The sequence below is a fragment of the Dendrobates tinctorius genome, unplaced genomic scaffold (genome assembly GCF_039654945.1).
Source record: "Dendrobates tinctorius isolate UK_male_01 unplaced genomic scaffold, ASM3965494v1 ptg000135l, whole genome shotgun sequence".
NCBI lineage: Eukaryota > Metazoa > Chordata > Amphibia > Anura > Dendrobatidae > Dendrobates > Dendrobates tinctorius.
Genome location: NW_027361803.1, coordinates 12,921,130 through 12,933,964, shown reverse-complemented (window position 1 = coordinate 12,933,964; position 12,835 = coordinate 12,921,130).

Genomic DNA, 12,835 nt, shown 5'->3' with positions numbered 1-12,835 from the left:
TCCCTCCCTTGTAAATAAGGCTCCGCTCCCACTCTCCCTCCCTTGTATACATGGCTCCGCTTCCACTCTCCCTCCCTTGTATATATGGCTCCGCTCCCACTCTCCCTCCCTTGTATATATGGCTCTGCTTCCACTCTCTCTCCCTTGTATATATGGCTCCGCTTCCACTCTCCCTCCCTTGTATATATGGCTCCGCTCCCACTCTCCCTCCCTTGTATATAAGGCTCCGCTCCCACTCTCCCTCCCTTGTATACATGGCTCCGCTTCCACTCTCCCTCCCTTGTATACATGGCTCCGCTTCCACTCTCCCTCCCTTGTATATATGGCTCTGCTTCCACTCTCTCTCCCTTGTATATATGGCTCCGCTTCCACTCTCCCTCCCTTGTATATATGGCTCCGCTCCCACTCTCCCTCCCTTGTATATATGGCTCCGCTTCCACTCTCTCTCCCTTGTATATATGGCTCAGCTCCCACTCTCCCTCCCTTGTATATATGGCTCCGCTCCCACTCTCCCACCCTTGTATATAAGGCTCCGCTCCCACTCTCCCTCCCTTGTATACATGGCTCCGCTTCCACTCTCCCTCCCTTGTATATATGGCTCTGTTCCCACTCTCCCTCCCTTGTATATATGGCTCCGCTCCCACTCTCCCTCCCTTGTATATAAGGCTCCGCTCCCACTCTCCCTCCCTTGTATACATGGCTCCGCTCTCACTCTCCCTCCCTTGTATATATGGCTCCGCTCCCACTCTCCCTCCCTTGTATATATGGCTCTGCTCCCACTCTCCCTCCCCTGTATATATGGCTCTGCTCCCACTCTCCCTCTCTTGTATATATGGCTCCGCTTCCACTCTCCCTCCCTTGTAGATATGGCTCCGCTCCAACTCTCCCTCCCTTGTATATATGGCTCCGCTCCCACTCTCCCTTCCTTGTATATATGGCTCCGCTCCCACTCTCCCTCCCTTGTATATATGGCTCCGCTCCCACTATCCCTCCCTTGTATATATGACTCTGCTCCCACTCTCCCTCCCTTGTATATATGGCTCCACTCTCCCTCCCTTGTATATATGGCTCCGCTCCCTTTCTCCCTCCCTTGTATACATGGCTCTGCTCCCACTCTCCCTCCCTTGTATATATGGCTCAGCTCCCACTCTCCCTCCCTTGTATATACGGCTCCGCTCCCACTCTCCCTCCCTTGTATATATGGCTCCGCTCCCACTCTCCCTCCCTTGTATATATGGCTCCGCTCCCACTCTCCCTCCCTTGTATATATGGCTCCGCTCCCACTCTCCCTCCCTTGTATATATGGCTCCGCTCCCACTCTCCCTCCCTTGTATATATCGCTCCGCTCCCACTCTCCCTCCCTTGTATATATGGCTCTGCTCCCACTCTCCCTCCCCTGTATATATGGCTCTGCTTCCACTCTCCCTCCCTTGTATTTATGGCTCCGCTCCCACTCTCCCTCCCTTGAATATATGGCTCCGCTCCCACTCTCCCTCCCTTGTATATAAGGCTCCGCTCCCACTCTCCCTCCCTTGTATACATGGCTCCGCACCCACTCTCCCTCCCTTCTATATATGGCTCCGCTCCCACTCTCCCTCCCTTGTATATATGGCTCCGCTCCCACTCTCCCTCCCTTGTATACATGGCTCCGCACCCACTCTCCCTCCCTTGTATATATGGCTCTGCTCCCACGCTCCCTCCCCTGTATATATGGCTCCGCTCCCACTCTCCCTCCCCTGTATTAAAGGCTCCCCTCCCACTCTCCCTCCCTTGTATATATGGCTCCGCTTCCACTCTCCCTCCCTTGTATATATGGCTCTGCTCCCACCCTCCCTCCCCGGTATATATGGCTCCGCTCCCACCCTCCCTCCCTTGTAAATATGGCTCCGCTCCCACCCTCCCTCCCTTGTATATATGGCTCCGCTCCCACTCTCCCTCCCTTGTATATATGGCTCCGCTCCCACTCTCCCTCCCTTGTATATATGGCTCCGCTCCCACCCTCCCTCCCTTGTATATATGGCTCCGCTCCCACTCTCCCTCCCCTGTATATATGGCTCCGCTCCCACTCTCCCTCCCCTGTATATATGGCTCCGCTCCCACTCTCTCTCCCTTGTATATACGGCTCCGCTCCCACTCTCCCTCCCTTGTATATACGGCTCCGCTCCCACTCTCCCTCCCTTGTATATACGGCTCTGCTCCCACTCTCCCTCCCTTGTATATATGGCTCCGCTCCCACCCTCCCTTGTATATAAGGCTCCGCTCCCACTCTCCCTCCCCTGTATATATGGTTCCGCTCCCACTCTCCCTCCCTTGTATATATGGCTCCGCTCCCACTCTCTCTCCCTTGTATATATGGCTCTGCTCCCTCTCCCTCCCTTGTATATATGGCTCCGCTCCCACTCTCCCTCCCTTGTATATATGGCTCCGCTCCCACTCTCCCTCCCTTGTATATATGGCTCCGCTCCCACTCTCCCTCCCTTGTATATATGGCTCCGCTCCCACTCTCCCTCCCTTGTATATATGGCTCCGCTCCCACTCTCCCTCCCTTGTATATATGGCTCCGCTCCCACCCTCCCTTGTATATAAGGCTCCGCTCCCACTCTCCCTCCCCTGTATATATGGTTCCGCTCCCACTCTCCCTCCCTTGTATATATGGCTCCGCTCCCACTCTCCCTCCCTTGTATATATGGCTCCGCTCCCACTTTACCTCCCCTGTATATATGGCTCCGCTCCCACTCTCCCTCCCTTGTGTATATGGCTCTGCTCCCACTCTCCCTCCCTTGTATATATGGCTCTGCTTCCACTCTCCCTCCCTTGTATATAAGGCTCCGCTCCCACTCTCCCTCCCTTGTATACATGGCTTCGCTTCCACTCTCCCTCCCTTGTATATATGGATCCGCTTCCACTCTCCCTCCCTTGTATATATGGCTCCGCTCCCACTCTCCCTCCCTTGTAAATAAGGCTCCGCTCCCACTCTCCCTCCCTTGTATACATGGCTCCGCTTCCACTCTCCCTCCCTTGTATATATGGCTCCGCTCCCACTCTCCCTCCCTTGTATATATGGCTCTGCTTCCACTCTCTCTCCCTTGTATATATGGCTCCGCTTCCACTCTCCCTCCCTTGTATATATGGCTCCGCTCCCACTCTCCCTCCCTTGTATATAAGGCTCCGCTCCCACTCTCCCTCCCTTGTATACATGGCTCCGCTTCCACTCTCCCTCCCTTGTATACATGGCTCCGCTTCCACTCTCCCTCCCTTGTATATATGGCTCTGCTTCCACTCTCTCTCCCTTGTATATATGGCTCCGCTTCCACTCTCCCTCCCTTGTATATATGGCTCCGCTCCCACTCTCCCTCCCTTGTATATATGGCTCCGCTTCCACTCTCTCTCCCTTGTATATATGGCTCAGCTCCCACTCTCCCTCCCTTGTATATATGGCTCCGCTCCCACTCTCCCACCCTTGTATATAAGGCTCCGCTCCCACTCTCCCTCCCTTGTATACATGGCTCCGCTTCCACTCTCCCTCCCTTGTATATATGGCTCTGTTCCCACTCTCCCTCCCTTGTATATATGGCTCCGCTCCCACTCTCCCTCCCTTGTATATAAGGCTCCGCTCCCACTCTCCCTCCCTTGTATACATGGCTCCGCTCTCACTCTCCCTCCCTTGTATATATGGCTCCGCTCCCACTCTCCCTCCCTTGTATATATGGCTCTGCTCCCACTCTCCCTCCCCTGTATATATGGCTCTGCTCCCACTCTCCCTCTCTTGTATATATGGCTCCGCTTCCACTCTCCCTCCCTTGTAGATATGGCTCCGCTCCAACTCTCCCTCCCTTGTATATATGGCTCCGCTCCCACTCTCCCTTCCTTGTATATATGGCTCCGCTCCCACTCTCCCTCCCTTGTATATATGGCTCCGCTCCCACTATCCCTCCCTTGTATATATGACTCTGCTCCCACTCTCCCTCCCTTGTATATATGGCTCCACTCTCCCTCCCTTGTATATATGGCTCCGCTCCCTTTCTCCCTCCCTTGTATACATGGCTCTGCTCCCACTCTCCCTCCCTTGTATATATGGCTCAGCTCCCACTCTCCCTCCCTTGTATATACGGCTCCGCTCCCACTCTCCCTCCCTTGTATATATGGCTCCGCTCCCACTCTCCCTCCCTTGTATATATGGCTCCGCTCCCACTCTCCCTCCCTTGTATATATGGCTCTGCTCCCACTCTCCCTCCCTTGTATATACGGCTCTGCTCCCACTCTCCCTCCCTTGTATATACGGCTCTGCTCCCACCCTCCCTCCCCTGTATATATGGCTCCACTCCCACTCTCCCTCCCTTGTATATACGGCTCTGTTCCCACTCTCCCTCCCTTGTATATATGGCTCTGCTCCCACCCTCCCTCCCTTGTATATATGGCTCCGCTCCCACTCTCCCTCCCTTGTATATATGGCTCCGCTCCCACTCTCCCTCCCTTGTATATATGGCTCCGCTCCCACTCTCCCTCCCCTGTATATATGGCTCTGCTCCCACTCTCCCTCCCTTGTATATATGGCTCCGCTCCCACTCTCCCTCCCTTGCATATATGGCTCTGCTCCCACTCTCCCTCCCTTGTATATATGGCTCCGCTCCCACTCTCCCTCCCTTGCATATATGGCTCTGCTCCCACTCTCTCTCCCTTGTATATATGGCTCCGCTCCCATTCTCCCTCCCCTGTATATATGGCTCCGCTCCCACTCTCCCTCCCTTGTATATATGGCTCTGCTCCCACTCTCCCTCCCCTGTATATATGGCTCCGCTCCCACTCTCCCTCCCTTGTATATATGGCTCTGCTCCCACTCTCCCTCCCTTGTATATATGGCTCCGCTCCCACTCTCCCTCCCTTGTATATATGGCTCCTCTCCCACTCTCCCTCCCTTGTATATATGGCTCCGCTCCCACTCTCCCTCCCTTGTATATATGGCTCCGCTCCCACTCTCCCTCCCTTGTATATATGGCTCCGCTCCCACTCTCCCTCCCTTGTATATATGGCTCCGCTCCCAGTCTCCCTCCCTTGTATATATGGCTCCGCTCCCACCCTCCCTTGTATATAAGGCTCCGCTCCCACTCTCCCTCCCCTGTATATATGGTTCCGCTCCCACTCTCCCTCCCTTGTATATATGGCTCCGCTCCCACTCTCCCTCCCTTGTATATACGGCTCTGCTTCCACTCTCCCTCCCTTGTATATAAGGCTCCGCTCCCACTCTCCCTCCCTTGTATATATGGCTCCGCTCCCACTCTCCCTCCCCTGTATATATGGCTCTGCATCCACTCTCCCTCCCTTGTATATATGGCTCCGCTCCCACTCTCCCTCCCTTGTATATATGGCTCCGCTCCCACTTTACCTCCCCTGTATATATGGCTCCGCTCCCACTCTCCCTCCCTTGTGTATATGGCTCCGCTCCCACTCTCCTTCCCTTGTATATATGGCTCTGCTTCCACTCTCTCTCCCTTGTATATATGGCTCTGCTTCCACTCTTCCTCCCTTGTATATAAGGCTCCGCTCCCACTCTCCCTCCCTTGTATATATGGCTCTGTTCCCACTCTCCCTCCCTTGTATATATGGCTCTGCTTCCACTCTTCCTCCCTTGTATATAAGGCTCTGCTTCCACTCTCCCTCCCTTGTATATACGGCTCTGTTCCCACTCTCCCTCCCTTGTATATATGGCTCCGCTCCCACTCTCCCTCCCTTGTATATATGGCTCCGCTCCCACTCTCCCTCCCTTGTATATATGGCTCCGCTCCCACTCTCCCTCCCCTGTATATATGGCTCTGCTCCCACTCTCCCTCCCTTGTATATATGGCTCCGCTCCCACTCTCCCTCCCTTGCATATATGGCTCTGCTCCCACTCTCCCTCCCTTGTATATATGGCTCCGCTCCCACTCTCCCTCCCTTGTATATATGGCTCCGCTCCCACTCTCCCTCCCTTGTATATATGGCTCCGCTCCCACTCTGCCTCCCTTGTATATATGGCTCCGCTCCCACTCTCCCTCCCTTGCATATATGGCTCCGCTCCCACTCTCTCTCCCTTGTATATATGGCTCCGCTTCCATTCTCCCTCCCCTGTATATATGGCTCCGCTCCCACTCTCCCTCCCTTGTATATATGGCTCTGCTCCCACTCTCCCTCCCCTGTATATATGGCTCCGCTCCCACCCTCCCTCCCTTGTATATATGGCTCCGCTCCCACTTTACCTCCCCTGTATATATGGCTCCGCTCCCACTCTCCCTCCCCTGTATATATGGCTCTGCTCCCACTCTCCCTCCCTTGTATATATGGCTCCGCTCCCACTCTCCCTCCCTTGTATATATGGCTCCGCTCCCACTCTCCCTCCCTTGTATATATGGCTCCGCTCCCACTCTCCCTCCCCTGTATATATGGCTCTGCTCCCACTCTCCCTCCCTTGTATATATGGCTCCGCTCCCACTCTCCCTCTCTTGCATATATGGCTCTGCTCCCACTCTCCCTCCCTTGTATATATGGCTCCGCTCCCACTCTCCCTCTCTTGCATATATGGCTCTGCTCCCACTCTCTCTCCCTTGTATATATGGCTCCGCTCCCATTCTCCCTCCCCTGTATATATGGCTCCGCTCCCACTCTCCCTCCCTTGTATATATGGCTCTGCTCCCACTCTCCCTCCCCTGTATATATGGCTCCGCTCCCACCCTCCCTCCCTTGTATATATGGCTCTGCTCCCACTCTCCCTCCCTTGTATATATGGCTCCGCTCCCACTCTCCCTCCCTTGTATATATGGCTCTGCTCCCACTCTCCCTCCCTTGTATATATGGCTCCGCTCCCACTCTACCTCCCTTGTATATATGGCTCTGCTCCCACTCTCCCTCCCTTGTATATATGGCTCCGCTCCCACTCTCCCTCTCTTGTATATATGGCTCTGCTCCCACTCTCCCTCCCTTGTATATATGGCTCCGCTCCCACTCTCCCTCTCTTGTATATATGGCTCTGCTCCCACTCTCCCTCCCTTGTATATATGGCTCTGATCCCACTGTCTGTGGTGCGAATATAAAAATGGCTATTTTGAGTCCATATTGAAATATATAGAATGAATTCTGTATATGTATTGCCAAGTTTTTTAACACCAAGGTTCGGATACGGCTTTAAAAAAAGGCTACTATTTGCGATATAATGCAATTTTATTACAAGGTATAAAATTAAAGGAATAGTATGATTGGGTAGTATGATTGCATACACTTTTGTTGTATATTTTAAGATACAAAGGTTAAGTACATATAAAGCTTGAACACATATATTGATTAAGTATATATAAAGATTAACTATATACAGTATACTCACATCAATCACCAAGAGGCTTTTAAACATCATCTGTCTGGAATAACAGAGAAGCAACACCAAGACAGAGAACCCCTGGAAGATTCACAACACTGCACGGGCGTCCCCACTTATGCAGGTATCAACACTGTACATGTATTCAAGCTTTATATGTACTTAACCTTTGTATCTTAAAATATACAACAAAAGTGTACGCAATCATACTATCCAATCATACTATTCCTTTAATTTTGTACCTTCAAATAAAATTGCGTCATATCCAAGTGGTGCCTTCTTTAAATCCATATCCGAACCTTGGTGTTAAAAACTTGGCAATGCATAAATTGGCGTAGTCGGCAGGATACGCAGAAGTCTCCAAAGTTTTTTATTAATATTAACAGGACTCTGTGTGATAGTGTGATACTGCGTAGAACATGCGATGCCAGTCTTTAAGAAAAAGGTGTCTGTGTGTGAATCTATTGAGATTCCAGGCTGGGAACGGGCTCCCTATCATATTTTGGCAACCAAGTGGTCGCACAGTGCTGGTTTGGGTGAAGCATGGGACAGATGTCTGAAGGACGCTGAAACGGCTGATGTGGCTGCATGCTTAGAGAAAGTGAAAGTGGAGAAAGGTAAAGAGTTGGGCGCTGTGGGTAGGCGCGGATGGATATTGTTGTCTGCATATAGAAAACAGCATAAGGAAAGAATATGTATGTTAACAAAAGTACAGGAATTAGAAAAACAGTTGTGTGAGGCCCAGAATGCATTGGTTATAGCACAATGTCAGAATAAGATATTAATGGATAAATGTGATGATTATCAAAATGTTGCAGAAAAGGCTGCCGTACGTGTAGCAGAGTATAAGAACAGAAGGAGGAAAGGCAAGGTGAATAAAAAGAGAGTAGCTTTGGCCATAGCCAGAGCAGGGAGAGAGTGGGACCCTGATCAGTGGGATGGTGATGTGTGGAATTCAACTGACTCCGAAAACATCACCGATCCCGAGTCGGAGGATGAACATTTCCATAGAAAGAGGGAAATTGCTCCTCCTCTTAACCCAGTGAAAGTTCATCCTATATATCGGAGACGGATTGTAGAGACAGCGACAGGTAAATGGAATGAGAATGCGGTAGAGGATTACAGCCAGCAGGAGCTTAATGACCTTCATGGTCGCTTTTCTCAAAAGTCAAATGAATCCCTGGTAGCTTGGGCAGTCAGATTATGGGAGATGAGGGCTCATGAAGTACAGGTGGATGCTGTGGATGGCCCAAAATTTGTCCAACTCAGTCACGAGCCTGTAGTGAAGGAGGCATTCCGTACCTTGATAATCCAGCCACCACATGTAGTGTGTAGTATGCTTGATGTTGTGGCTATGGCATTGCGGCATAAATACCCATCGGAGGCGGACTGGCCGCCCAATGAAAAACCATGGTTTATGTTAAAAGATTGTGCTCAGAGGTTGAAGGAGGAGGTAATGAAAGATACTATTTCAGCAAACGCCCATAATGATTATATGCAAGTTGGTGTAATTGTATCTGTTAGAAATCGTATCATTAGACATGCCCCTCCAGCTTATAAACATGTCATGATGACGTTTATGGTAAATCAGACTGGGAAAACAATCGCTAATACATTGTAGGCAATTCAAGAGAGGATCTGGGAGATTGGGATCCCAAACAAAAAGGTAATTTTCACGCTGAAGAGCAGCATTACAGTGACAAAAGTCATTAGAATCCTAGACCCCACATTACCCGGAAATATATGTTTAGGGCCTTAATAAAGGATGGCGCCCACAGGGATAGACTATATGGGATTGGTACTGGAGAGATGTGGAAACTATCAAAAGAGAGGAATTAATAAAAAGCCGATGTTTCACATAATAGAGAGGTCACAGTAAAAGATTCTGAATCTCCACAGCAGGGGCGAGACAGGACACGGGGAGAGAGACAGGACACGGGGAGAGAGATGGGACACGGGGAGAGAGACGGGACACGGGGAGAGAGACGGGACACGGGGAGAGAGACGGGACACGGGGAGAGAGACGGGACACGGGGAGAGAGACAGGACACGGGGAGAGAGAGGGCACGGGGAGAGAGAGGGCACGGGGAGAGAGAGGACACGGGGGAGAGAGACAGGACACGGGGAGAGAGAGGGCACAGGGAGAGAGACAGGACACGGGGAGAGAGACAGGACACGGGGAGAGAGACAGGACACGGGGAGAGAGAGAAGGACACGGGGAGAGAGAGGACACGGGGAGAGAGACAGGACACAGGGAGAGAGACAGGACACGGGGAGAGAGACAGGACACGGGGAGAGAGAAAGGACACGGGGAGAGAGAAAGGACACGGGGAGAGAGGAAGGACACGGGGAGAGAGGAAGGACACGGGGAGAGAGACAGGACACGGGGAGAGAGACAGGACACGGGGAGAGAGACAGGACACGTGGAGAGAGAGGACACGGGGAGAGAGAAAGGACACGGGGAGAGAGACAGGACACAGGGAGAGAGACAGGACACGGGGAGAGAGACAGGACACGGGGAGAGAGACAGGACACGGGGAGAGAGAAAGGACACGGGGAGAGAGAAAGGACACGGGGAGAGAGGAAGGACACGGGGAGAGAGGAAGGACACGGGGAGAGAGACAGGACACGGGGAGAGAGACAGGACACGGGGAGAGAGACAGGACACGTGGAGAGAGACAGGACACATGGAGAGAGACAGGACACGGGGAGAGAGAGGACACGGGGAGAGAGAGGGCCCACTCCCTCTCCGTCTTCATCAAAGCCCACAGCACAGGGGATTGAGGATCTTTATGCTGAAATGAAATCGTTGATACAGGAATTCAAAGCCCATATGAAGAGGTCATCATTTGAGCCTTCCAAGATGTTATTATCTAAAATGGAGGATCAATGGGGGGAAGAAGATAAGAGTTATTGACTTGCTGGCCACACTCCACAAATGGATAGACGCCCCCTTGTAGATTTGGTGATTAACTGAACAATAAAAACAGCCAACATGATAAAGCTTTGGTAGATACAAGAGTGGAGGGTGGAGGCCAGTTTATTTATGTAAATCCAAAACAATTCAAGGGGTGCAAGGTTACAGTATTAGGAGGAGACCCTGTGCTTGTGCCTACTACTACTGAATGGGACAATCCTGTGTGTGGAGAAAGAGTTGTGGCAAGATATCTGGACAATTGTACAACGAATTAAAGTGACTGTGTTTAATGTTGATACTTATTGTGCTTCAGGTACACTGGAAAGACTCTTCAACTTATTAGCAGAGGAACCTTCCAAAATATCAGTCGCTGAATCCAGTTCAAAGACTGACGCCACTGAGGGACTGCTCAGATTGACTCAGTGGGCACACCAGAAATATGGAAAAATAGCTGCTTACCAATGGGCACAGACCAGAGGGGTGCCCATCAGGTTAGATTTGATAAAGGATTTGGATCCTCACATCCTATCAATGATGGTGTAAAAATCTGGGGGACAAAGGTCTTCCAGAACCTGCTGAAGTAATTGTTCGTGGAGCAGATAATGTGCTGATAGTTTGGAAACCTGAGCAAAAGAAGTGGGAACACGTCCCAACTGACAGGTGTTTTCTCAGAGAATAATATATATATATTTTTCCCTTTAGATCAGAATCTGGAAATGGTGTATCGTTGCAGTCACAGTGTCATGGTCCTTTCAACTTCTGCCACTACCCAAGAGATCTTCAGATGAAAATCCGAGAGACCAACCATGGAAAATAGAGTTTTATGGAAAACCAAAGAAAATCTATGGATTTACTTGGCTTAGCTGATGAACACTAGTCATTTTGGTGTGACAAAGACTACTACTGCTACCAATATATTAGAAACTTGACTGGTGGCGGTACCAACCCCTTTACAGTTATGGACAAAGCTGATAGGGGTATCTACACAAGATGAAGACATACAAGAAGAAGATGTGACTCAAAACTTCATATACAATAGGAATTTTTGCTATACTTTGTGCATGCACTGATTTGTGTTGTTGTTTACAGTGTACACTTATATGGTACCTTGTATAAATGATGTTTGGCTCAAATTAGCCAAGGGTGGATTGTAGTGTGAATATAAAAATGGCTATTTTGAGTCCATATTGAAATATATAGAATGAATTCTGTATATGACAGAGCTGCATTTCTAGTCAAACAGTTACAGACAAGATAAGGGTTATATTGACAATCTTGAGAATCTATGTTTGCTGTTTGTCATTGTAAAACATTAAGGTTTATTTAACCTCTGTCTGTGTTGATTTTATCTAAACCCATGTGGCTTTTATATTCTAGGGTCTATAACCCATTGTCTGGTGATGCCATGTTGTCTGTTTCATCCAATGTTGAAGGCTGGCCACCAGAAGGGTTGAGTGAAACTATTAGTTACACATTAGTGTAATTTATTATATAAGGACAGAGAAACATGACTTAGACAGAAGCAAAAACTGCATACCTGTACACATGTACAGTGCTGATACCTGCATAAGTGGGGATGCCCGTGCAGTGTAGTGAATCTTCCAGGGGTTCTCTGTCTTGGTGTTGCTTCTCTGATATTCCAGACAGATGATGTTTAAAAGCCTCTTGGTGATTGATGGTGTAAGTATACTGTATATAGTTAATCTTTATATATACTTAATCAATATATGTGTTCAAGCTTTATATGTACTTAACCTTTGTATCTTAAAATATACAACAAAAGTGTACGCAATCATACTATCCAATCATACTATTCCTTTAATTTTGTACCTTCAAATAAAATTGCGTCATATCCAAGTGGTGCCTTCTTTAAAACCGTATCCGAACCTTATTGCTAAACAGTTGGCAATACACTGTCCCTCCCTTGTATTGTATATATGGCTCCGCTCTCACTCTCCCTCCCCTGTATATATGGCTCTGCTCCCACTCTCCCTCCCTTGTATATATGGCTCCGCTCCCACTCTCCCTCCCTTGTATATATGGCTCCGCTCCCACTCTCCCTCCCTTGTATATATGGCTCCGCTCCCACTCTCCCTCCCCTGTATATATGGCTCTGCTCCCACTCTCCCTCCCCTGTATATATGGCTCTGCTCCCACTCTCCCTCCCCTGTATATATGGCTCTGCTCCCACTCTCCCTCCCTTGTATATATGGCTCCGCTCCCACTCTCCCTCCCTTGTATATATGGCTCTGCTCCCACTCTCCCTCCCTTGTATATATGGCTCCGCTCCCACTCTCCCTCCCCTGTATATATGGCTCTGCTCCCACTCTCCCTCCCCTGTATATATGGCTCCGCTCCCACTCTCCCTCCCTTGTATATATGGCTCTGCTCCCACTCTCCCTCCCTTGTATATATGGCTCCGCTCCCACTCTCCCTCCCTTGTATATATGGCTCTGCTCCCACTCTCCCTCCCCTGTATATATGGCTCCGCTCCCACTCTCCCTCCCTTGTATATATGGCTCTGCTTCCACTCTCCCTCCCTTGTATATATGGCTCTGCTTCCACTCTCCCGGCCC